The sequence below is a fragment of the Cryptomeria japonica genome, chromosome 8, assembly GCF_030272615.1.
Source record: "Cryptomeria japonica chromosome 8, Sugi_1.0, whole genome shotgun sequence".
NCBI classification, from domain to species: Eukaryota; Viridiplantae; Streptophyta; class Pinopsida; order Cupressales; family Cupressaceae; genus Cryptomeria; species Cryptomeria japonica.
In genome coordinates, this window is record NC_081412.1 from 478,895,891 (window position 1) to 478,907,513 (window position 11,623).

An 11,623-nucleotide genomic window follows, 5' to 3' on the forward strand; every position below is an offset into this window, starting at 1 on the left:
AGGAGAGACAAGGATGGGCACCGAGGCTATCATATGTGCTGAGCATTCAGGAGTTAGCGGGTTTATAGCTACAGAGATGGGATTACTTAGACGATGTAGTAGATGCAAGAGCATTGCCGCAGTACAAAGATTGGTTTCAGAGACATCATTTTACTCGGTTTATATATCTAGGAGAGAATGCACCTCTTATAGAGGAGGTTGAGGATGAGGCACCAACATAGGCACAGGTACTAGGTCAGGTACAGAGATGAGGGAAGGTATAGGGACAGAGAGTAGATGTACCTAGGTGCGCAGGAGGTGATCTCGGGGCTAGTAGCAACAAGGTACCAGCTGGAGCTAGACAACAATAGAGAGGGGAGGGTGGATCTTTAGGAGTTTTTAGGGTTAAGGCTGGTGGTGCTAGGGTGGCAGAGGATGGAGGTGAAGAGGAGAGAATAGCTCCTTGGAAGGTTAGGTATTGAAGAGATGAGCAAGGTGGCAAAGAGGGAGGTAGAGATGCTAGGAGAGAGCAGGGAGTACCAGACATAGTATGGTCCTTGAGATTGAGGTTGACAGGTTTGCAGTCACAGTTGACAATGGTGCAGACGTAGCTTGCAGAGCGAGACCGATAACTTGTAGAGGTCAGAGCAGAGCATGATTCTCTTTAGTGAGAGGTGTTACATCAAACAAGTCAAACATCCTATTATGTCGTAGCTTATAGTGTAGCGGTCCCAGTAGCATAGCAAGTCCTTCTGTATTCTCAGTATATGGCTCGATCTAAGGGAGCTAGGGCACCTAGATAGGACGTTTGTCAACAGGCACCACCTCCTCCACTTGGAGCTGAGGGAGAGGTAGAGAGATGGCTTTATTATATCTCCTAGATTTTGTTATATACCCCATTTTTGTAGCCTATACGATTCTTGCTCTGATGAGACATTGTATATGACAGTGGATATCATTTGTACTCTAAGACATTGAGATTATGATGATATATACGAGACCTTGACTTGATTTCATCGTACTTGTGTTGATTGATTATGAGATGTCTTTCTATATGTATGCATATCTTTTCAATATGGATGTATGTAATATGGATGTTTGTTTTTTTGTTTCTTTTTCATATGCAAATGAATGATGAAAATGAGTAACCAGTAATGCAAATGTTTAGGTTTTTCATGCAATAATATGAATGCAAATAAGTATATAATGAAATGTATGGATCTATATAAGATGCTCATGTATGTAGCTAACATCTCAATACACAAGTACTCGATCAAAGAGAGCAAAGAAATGATGAGTGCTTCAGATTCTCATTCAAAAGATAAAGAGATCATTGTTATCATGCCAAAATCGCTCGAAATGCATAAAATTTAGAATGAAAGCAACCTAAACCTAGTCACTAGATTTGGTATGCTTAATTTTCATCACTGAGAATTTTACAAACACAGTAGGAAAAATAGAGTTCCTTTCTTTTCATATGAAATATTAATTATCTTGTCCGCAATGACCCTTTGTTCATTCATATCCTTGGACATAATACACATGCATCTAGATTGCACATTAAATAAATTCCCTCAAAATAGACAAATAAATGACTTCAACCTCCCTGTAGCATACAAATAAGCGGAGTCGAGGTATGTGTGGCGATTTCACCTTGATGTGAAGGTACTTATCATAGACACCCAACTGATTAGATATTTCCAGATCATCGAGATCATTCCTGCAAGCAGAAAACAAACAAAAGTATTATGCCCCCAATCCTTGCTCCTCTTAGTCAAGATAGACTTCCTCAAGTTACTCAGAGGGAATAATAATCCAAAACCAATTTAAAAGACAACACATAAAGATAATTTCAATCATATCTCAAACAATTTAATGATTTTTTTCAGTAGTCTTGTTTTGCTTGTTTACTCAGTGATAAAACTCTTCAGTAGTTAGGAGATAGGTGACTGACTTGGATTGGATGACTTGGTACTATCAACAAAAAGATGAATTGGTTGATACTACTTAGGACATGTAAATTGATCAGTCGATTACCCTAAAACTAGGGCATTGATTAGTTTCAAGTCATGAGGGTTCCAAAAGAACCAAGATGTCACAAAAGTGACTAAAATATATGTACAAGCAAAATCGAAGATGTAGTACTTTAGTACAAGAGATAAGACGAACCTGGATAAAATCCAGCAGCCATATTGATCGATGTTGGTTTGTGTGATCATTGATAGGAATGTCAAGTTTCAAAGAGTAAGTACCTCGTATAAGACCGATCTGCCTGGTTTCGAGTGTACCCTTCCTTGTATAACACATGTTGATGTTTGATAGAGTTTTATAGATTGATTAACAAGACATGCAATAAGTTTGGTTGCAGACTTTGAGAGTTTGTTTGTGGTTGATTTGGTTTGAAGGATGGTCTATGCTTTCTTGCTTTGATTTTTCAATCTTTTTGATTTTGTGAATTTTTTATTTTTAGGATTTTGTTCAGGATATTTTAGGATTTTTAGGATTTTTTCAGCTAATGCCCCCAGTATGAAGACCTATATGACATGATGATCTGCAAAATGCATGTGGAGACAATGAATTTTTGATATGACCTATGTTAATGCAATATGCATGATGAAGATACATTTCCTAATTGAACAAGGATGACCATGTTTATTTAGCACTTTGTAATAGACCAATTGAATTGGAGGTACAAAACATTTCATAGATAAGCAATCAATCGATCCTTAAGGTCCCTTGGAACATCCAAATTAACACACTTAGTGACTAGGATTTACAAATGGAGATGCAGAAAACTTCCTCATTGATTCTTGAAACTTTGATCTTATTTTGCCCATGTGAGTGAAAATGAGTTAATTGCTTCTCTTGTTTTCACTAAAGATCCTTAGCATCCTATATGACTAGCTACGTGGATTATTCTAAATTTAAAAGCATCTTGAATAGAGCCTCGCTACCAGGAAGATTTTAGAGCTCCGATGAGGTTATAGACTGTAATATCATAAATATTGTTCTATTGCCAATAGGCATTCATAGCCCTGATGGAGTTACTCGCATGTTCCCATAGTCAAGCCTTTTTCACATCTGCATGCATGATATTTCAGTTATATATCATTTCTCTTTTGCCTTGAGATGAATATTTGGCATAGTACTTTTTCTTTTTTCTTTTTCTTGCCTTGACTTGTAAGTAATGAAACCTACTTGGGTGTGACAATTACAGCGGCGCTGAAGTAGAATTTTAGATTTTTCACTAGTCATGTGATCAACTAGGTGTCTAGAATGAATTAGAGATTTTATTAATGCATTTGACATATAGCAATTGATAGATTTTGGGTTAACAAGTCTCAAATAGTGAAATTGCTACCCAGCCATAAGTAAAGCATCGTCACAGGGTAATGTTAAAAATGAATGATCTTAGCACCTCAAAGAGTTCATGTCTGAATATCTAAGAAAGGAGATGAACCTTGTTTCTCTTGAATAAAAACAAATGATAAACATGGACAGTTGCCTTGTTTTATTGATGTTGCTATATGCCAATGCAGAAATTTTGCAAATGCAATGCATTTGAAAAAGAAACTATATGTGATGCAGTAATTTCAAGAAAATGATATGCAATGCAAAAAGCAAAACCAAAACTAACCCAACCCTTAGATATAGTATCGTTTAAGGTGCATGTTGTTCATAGGGTCAAATAGTTTTGTGTAGGTAGTTCATTGATCTTTATTGGAAGAATCGGATAAAGATGTCTTTCCAAGAAGGACTCAGCTAAGTGTACATGTCCAACATCTCCAATGTTGATTTCCTCAGTTTTTCAGATTTTCTGATGAAACTACGATAAAGCCTTATCCAAAAGATTGGATGAGGGGTATGGAAGGATGAAAAAGAGGTGTTGGATAATGGATCATATATTGAAAGTTTGGTGCATGAGCGAATGGAAACGTTTGCGGGATCACCATTGACACACATCTTAAGGGATGGTGGATTGATGGAGGAAAAGTGGATCCCAGATTTTGAGGTACAAATGGAGAAATGACCAGTGATTTTGGGACATAAGGATCCAAAATGGATGAAAGAGGTGATGGAGAAATATATTTGGAAGGTTTGGATGGAGGAACAACAATCTTGGCCGTTGATTTGGATTTTTCTTTAGACTATTATGCCTCAAGGAGATGCTTAGGGATCCACATGGTTTTTAATTTTTCATGCTTTTGTAGTTTCTTAGAATGCATTTCTTCTACAAGTGCCTTAGGAACCCATATAGTTTTTTATTTTGCTTTCTTTTTCTCAGTGAGCCTTTGTGTCCTTTTAGATGGATGAAAGCTACGTGAATATGTATGCCTTTGTTGATCATGTACAAGTGATGGAGGGATATAGGGTCCTAAAATAGATGGAAGAGATGAAGGGGAAGGCATGTACCTGGATTTTGGTTTAATAGGGATACCACCATCTTGAGGAATGTCACTGAGGCTATGACCCTTAATATTGTCTTTAACATGGAAGGATTCTTGCTTGTGAAGGTCTACCTCTTTGTGTTTATAAATATTTTGAATTGTGGGATCATGAGAGGGATTTGTAGCCATGCCGGATCCTTGAGGTGAACATGGAATATTATGACAAGGAGATGAAGATATAATTTGATCTTGACATCCGAGAGGACCATTGGATAGAGTAGGAAGGGTGTTTGACTCTTCATTTTGAATAGGATCACTTGAAAAGGTGGAAGAGGAATCTTGATCTTGTTTAGGAAGGATGCTTTTCTCTTGAGATGGAAGGGGATCATCTTGGAATAAATGGAAAGCTATAAGGGGATGGAAAAGTATAAGGGGATGATCATGGGATTCCAGTGAGATAGGATCTTTTTCAACCATTGGATAGGATGGCCCTTGAGATAGCCCTTGAGGCACAACATGAAAAGTTTCATCATTAGGTTCATTATTTGAGGGATATGATATGGATTTTTGTTGAGAAGCCTCAAGAGATGGAGGCATCATGGAAGAGATGGAGGTGACATGTGGGCCATTGCTAGACATAGGTTCATAATTTTGATCATGCTTGGTAATGACCTCTGCTTTCCCTTTAGGTGAATTATTATGATCTTCAATTTCAATAACACCATCATCAAGGAGGTCTTGAATTTTATGTTTTAATTCCATACAAATTGAAGTCTTATTTTTTTTATGCATATGGTATCCACATTAATTACTCAAAATTTCACATCCCCATGTGGTCTTTTTAGGCAATATGATAAGATTATGCTCACGAAGCTCTTCCAAAGCTGACTCAATAGATTGCCCCAAAGGTGTAAACTGTTTATCTAGGGGATAGATGTCTTTTTGTTTTGGTGTAGATGTCTTGTGATCTTGTAGGAGATTTGGCTTTTGATTTTCAAATAGTTGTTGTTCCACCTTATGTAATTGTTTTAGCATTTCTTGAAGTCTAGCGTTCTTAATATCATGAAATTTTATCTCAAGAGGGGTCATTGAATCTTTTTGTTGAGCTTGAATGTCATATATTTCTCTCTTGAGATATTGAATTTGTTGGGCCAAGGTATTCATGGGCTTCTTACTCTTGTCGGAAATTTTTAAAAAGCTTCTAGTTTAAATAGGCATTTACAATCGACGAGACCAAGAGCTAGATGTGATGCAGAAGTCAAGATCAAATTGAAGCTAGTTGTTCGTTTAATGTAGTGATTGAGAGAAGTGACTAAGACTCAATCTGGTTTTAGGAACGATCTATCTGTAAAGTTTTGATGCCAATAGCTAACAAGATGAGAGGGGGGGGTGAATCATACAAACTTAATCTTCCATAAAATCAACAGATTCAACCTCGGTAACTTATATTTCAGCAATATAACCAAAAACTACTAAACATGATATCTCATAAACACATAATCATCATAACGCATATAACACCAGATTTAATGTGCAAACCCAAATAGGGAAAAACCACTGTGGGATTTTGGACCCACTAAGAAATATACTCTTCTAGAGTATGCTTGGTTAAAAGCAAATCCTGTTAAAGATTACAAACACATTGCTAGATGTGACCCGGTTAAGGGATTTCCCTCAGATCTGTTAGGATCTTCGCTTTGTTAGAAGTAACCTTGTCAAAGGATTTCAAACACTCATTTAGAATGTTACCTTGCTAGAGAGTTTACAAATAAGACTATTAGGTCCACTTGGTTAAGAGATTTTCTGTCACTTACAAAATAACAGTAATAAAAATATATCTCCAACTTCACATCTATAATGCTAAAGCAGATTCTATTTGCTCAAAACAATCTTGTCATAGGACTTATCTTGTCCCTCTGTTGGGCTCCCTACTCTGTTATTCAAACAGGTCTTCAAGCTTTTGTGCTCGGTAATCACTATGTAACATCCCTATGCTTACACTTGCCTGCATACTTTGTTTATCAACAATTCCTTATTTATAAACAATTTGTTAACCACTTAATCTCCTTGATCACATTTCCCATGATCAATCTTAGCTGTCAGATCTTCAATCTTGACTAGGTTCAATGTATCCTTCGATCTGAAAAATGTTTTACCTTGCCTTGGAACTTGCAGTCCTTCCTAGGAACTTGTGCTAGGGTATTGCGGTATCTCATAAACACATAATCATCATAACACATATAACACCAGATTTAACGTGCAAACCCAAATAGGGAAAAACCACTGTGGGATTTTGGACCCACTAAGAAATATACTCTTCTAGAGTATGCTCAGTTAAAAGCAAATCCTGTTAAAGATTACAAACACATTGCTAGATGTGACCCAGTTAAGGGATTTCCCTCAGATCTGTTAGGATCTTCACTTTGTTAGAAGTGACCTTGTCAAAGGATTTCAAACACTCATTTAGAATGTTACCTTGCTAGAGAGTTTACAAATAAGACTATTAGGTCCACTTGGTTAAGAGATTTTCTGTCACTTACAAAATAACAATAATAAAAATATATCTGCAACTTCACATCTATAATGCTAAAGTAGATTATATTTGCTCAAAACAATCTTATCATAGGACTTATCTTGTCCCTCTGTTGGGCTCCCTACTCTATTATTCAAACAGGTCTTCAAGCTTTTTTGCTCGGTAATCACTATGTAACATCCCTGTGCTTACACTTGCCTGCATACTTTGTTTATCAACAATTTCTTATTTATAAACAATTTGTTAACCGCTTAATCTCCTTGATCACATTTCCCATGATCAATCTTAGCCGTCAGATCTTCAATCTTGACTAGGTTCAATGTATCCTTCGATCTGAAAAATGTTTTACCTCGCCTTGGAACTTGCAGTCCTTCCTAGGAACTTGTGCTAGGGTATTGCGGTTCAATCTGCGTTGTAGATCTTCCTCCTGATTTTTCATTGCCGTAGATCCTTAACAAACTTCATGCACGGCATACCAGTCATTTATTCATCTCTAGCTCATCAGCATCCTTCATTAAATAATGCTTTTATCCATCCAATGCGATCTATTATAGCTCGGTTGCAACTCGGTAAATATTAAACTTTACTCGATAGAAATTTCGCCTTCATTAGCTGATATCGATAACCTTAGGGTTTACCGACTAGGTTCTTTGCTCGGTGACATAGTATAGTATTAACAACATATGTAGGATATCAAAACAATCTAAACATCATGATCTCATCATTGTCTAACTCAGTAATAGTTTCCCATTGAATAACTTATTTCTCCCCTTATTCATCACATTCTTTATGTGTCTTACCGACATCTTAATTCTCTTCAAATTAATCTTCTCAAGATATGGCAACATCATACTGAATCAGAAAATCAATTTCTTGACATCAATGATAAAATAATATTGTAAAGACAGTAATCATCATTCTTTAGTTATATCAATAATCTCCAACAACCTTCTCAATATCCTTAATGAATATCAACAATCTCCTTCTATTGAAATGTCAACAATCTCCCCCTTTGGCATTGATGGCAATACCAACTTTTAAATGGTAATACCAACAAGATATTCAAATTGATTCGGATTTAGATTGCTGTTAGACTTCTCCTGTTATCCTTGAGCTGTTAAAAATCTTCTAAAGTCTTCTAGGCTTTCTCCCTCTTTCATTAGTCTTCTGAGTTGTTGTCTTGCATTTAGTCTTCACCCTTTTTCAGTAATCTTCTCCCCCTGTCATTATTCTTCTGTTATTTTCTTCATTTAGGGCTTTACCATTTAGTCTTCTCCCCCTTTAACAACAATGCCGAAAAGTAAAAGAACTAAATCATGATTTCTTCCCCTATGAAGTGATTTGTCTTGCTATGTATCATCTCAGTCTCGGTCAGAGCAACTTGTCTCTATTCACTATTTCCTGCACACCTTTACAAAACCTCCTAAAGTGCGTAAATCAGCATCAATCCACACATAATATTCTTTAGATTCATAGAATTGATGCTTTCACCAAACTCTGTCAGTGAGTAGAAGATAGGGGTAGGACCCCTAACTTGCTTCTGAGATACTCAAAAGTGTCCCTTAGCAGTGGCTTTGTGAAGATGTCTGCTATTTGCTCCTTTGAACTGATATATTCCAGCACAACTTTCTTCTCTTGTACTTCTTCTCTGAAATAATGATACTTTATAGAGATATGCTTTGTCTTAGAGTGCATTACTGGATTCTTTGAAATGTTAATGGCACTAGTATTATCATAGAATATAGTTACTGGCTTGGTAACTTTCTCATTTATACCTTCCAACAGTTGCTTGATCCATGCTATATTGGTATAATTCAATGCTGCAGCAACATATTCAGCTTTTGTTGTTGACTGTGAAATACATCCTTGTTTTCTGCTAAGCCAACTCACTAGTCTTTCTCCTAAAAAGAAAGCTCCACCACTTGTGCTTTTCCTATCATCAATGTTGTCTGCCCAATCAGCATCAATATAAACTTTTAAATCAAAATCATTCCTCTTTTCATATACTAAGCCATAATCTTTAGTGCCTCTCAGGTATCTGAAAATTCTCTTAATTGTTGTCATATGTGTTTCTTTGGGATCTGTAGAGAATCTTGCAATAATACCTACTACATGTGCTATATCTGGTCTATTGTGCACAACATATTGCAACTTTCCAATCATAGATCGGTAAAGTGTCTCATCAACAGATGTAGATTCATCATTCTTTGATAGTTTACAGTTAGTAGTCATAGGAGTACTTACAGGTTTAGAATCCTCCATTCCAAATTTCTTCAAGATTTCCTTTATGTACTTGGATTGAGTAATGAAAATCTCATCTTTCATTTGCAGTATTTGTAAACCTATAAAATATTTTATCTCACTGATTAATGACATCTCAAATTCTTTGTACATTTCATTTCCAAAGTTCTTGCATAAGGAGTCATTACCACAAAAAATAATATCATCAACAAATATGGCTGAGATCAGTATCCCATTGTCCTCATCATTCTTCATGTACATATTTTTGTTTTCACTTGTCCTTATAAAACCAATCTTGATCAAATAAGAGTGCAATCTCTCATACCATGCTCTAGGTGCTTGTTTTAGACCATATAAAGCTTTGTTTAATTTACATACCTGATCTTTACTCTTATCTTCAACAAATCCTTCAGGTTGTTCAATATAAACTTCTTCTTCTCGTATACCATTCAAAAATGCAGATTTAACGTCCATTTGATATACCTTGAAATTTTTGAAAGCAGCATATGCCAACAATCTTCTTACTCCCTCAAGTCTAGCCATAGGTGCAAAAGTCTCGCCATAATCTATGCCTTCTTCTTGAGCATAACCTTTGCAAACTAGTCTTGCTTTGTTCCGAATGACCTCACCTTTTTCATTTAGCTTGTTTCTAAAAATCCACTTTGTACCGATTACATTTTTGTCCTTTGGTCTTGGGACCAGTGTCCATGTGTCATTCTTCCTGATTTGATCAATCTCTTCTGTCATAGCATTTACCCAATCTTCACTGTTAAATGCCTCTTTTACTATTCTTGGTTCAAATTCAAATATCAAACATGTGTTATATCTCAGTTTGTTCCTTGTCATCATTGGATCATCCTTATCTCCTATAATCTGACTTGATGCATGATGTCTTCTGACATATTTGGCTAATATAGGCTCGATAGACTCTATATGATCTTCTTCATCACTCGGTAACTGGACATTATCTTCATTTTCTTCAGCAGCTTTCTCGGTAGGGTTTCTCGGTTGAACATAAACAAATTCTTCATAATTTTCTGGTTCTTTGGAATTTCCTTCATCATTTCTTTCTACAAATTCATCAATTTTCACATTTGCACTTTCTACTATTTAGATGATTTGATCAGACATTTAAATGCTTTACTTCTAGAAGAATAACCAAGAAATGTTCCTTCTTCACTTTTCTGATCAAACTTTCCATTTTTGTCATCTTTGTGAACATAACATCTACTTCCAAAGATTTTAAAATAACTTACATTAGGTTTCTTGTCATACCAGATTTTATATGGTGTCTTCATAGTTCCTTTCTTCAATTGTACTCGGTTCAAGGTGTAAATTGCAGTGTTGATTGCTTCTCTCCAAAATGTTTGAGGTACCCTCTTTTCTATCATCAGGGTTCTTGCACAATCTACAATTGATCTATTTCTTCTCTCAGCTATCCCATTTTGTGGAGGTGTTCTCAGTGCAGACACTTGCCTTTTTATACCATGATCATTGCAAAATAAGTTAAATTCATCAGAAATGAATTCTCCTCCTCTATTAGATCTAAGACATTTCAGTTGTCTTCCTGTTTCATTTTCAACTCTTGCCTTGTACCATTTAAACATTTGAAAAGCTTTTGATTTTTCTTTTAAAAACATAACTGACATCATCCTTGAGTAATCATCCACAAATAATATGAAATATCTATCACCATAATAACTTTGAACTTTCATGGGACCACAAAGATTAGTGTGTACTACATCTAAAATTCCTTTAGAAGTGTAGGACTTACTTGTAAAGCTTGATCTTGTCATCTTACCCATCTGGCATCCTTGGCACATAGCATTCTCAGGTTTTTCCAGACTCGGTAGACCTCTTACTCGATGCTTCTTACTTATTTTGATCAGATTATCAAAATTTACATGACAAAACATTTTATGCCATAACCAGGTATCATCTATCTTTGCATAAAGACACTTGTTCCGAGTTGAGTCAAGATGAAATGTATTACCTTTTGTTTGTGTCCCGGTAGCAGCTAACTTTCCATGTTTGTCATGAACTTTGACACATCCCCTCTAGAATTCTATTCGGTATCCTGTATTGTTTAGCTGTGCTACACTCAACAAATTGTATTTCAAACCTTCAACCCAGTATACATCATCACATTTAGCATTGTCAAGAAGTGTGATAGAGCCTTTACCTTTTACCGGACATGGTGCATCATTACCAAATCTTACATAACCTCCATCATAATCTTCTAATTTAACAAATTTGTGTTTATCACCTATCATGTGATGTGAGCATCCACTGTCTATGATCCAAGAATCATTATTATTTATGTGAGATATTAGGGCTTTTTCTTCATACCTTTCTTCATCTGATCCATCTTTAATAGCCACATAAACAACTTCCTATGTATCAGTTTCATCAGATTTATCATCACTGGATTCCTCATCAGCTACTAGGCATGTCTTTATGTCTCTCCTTTTGAAGTCTCGAT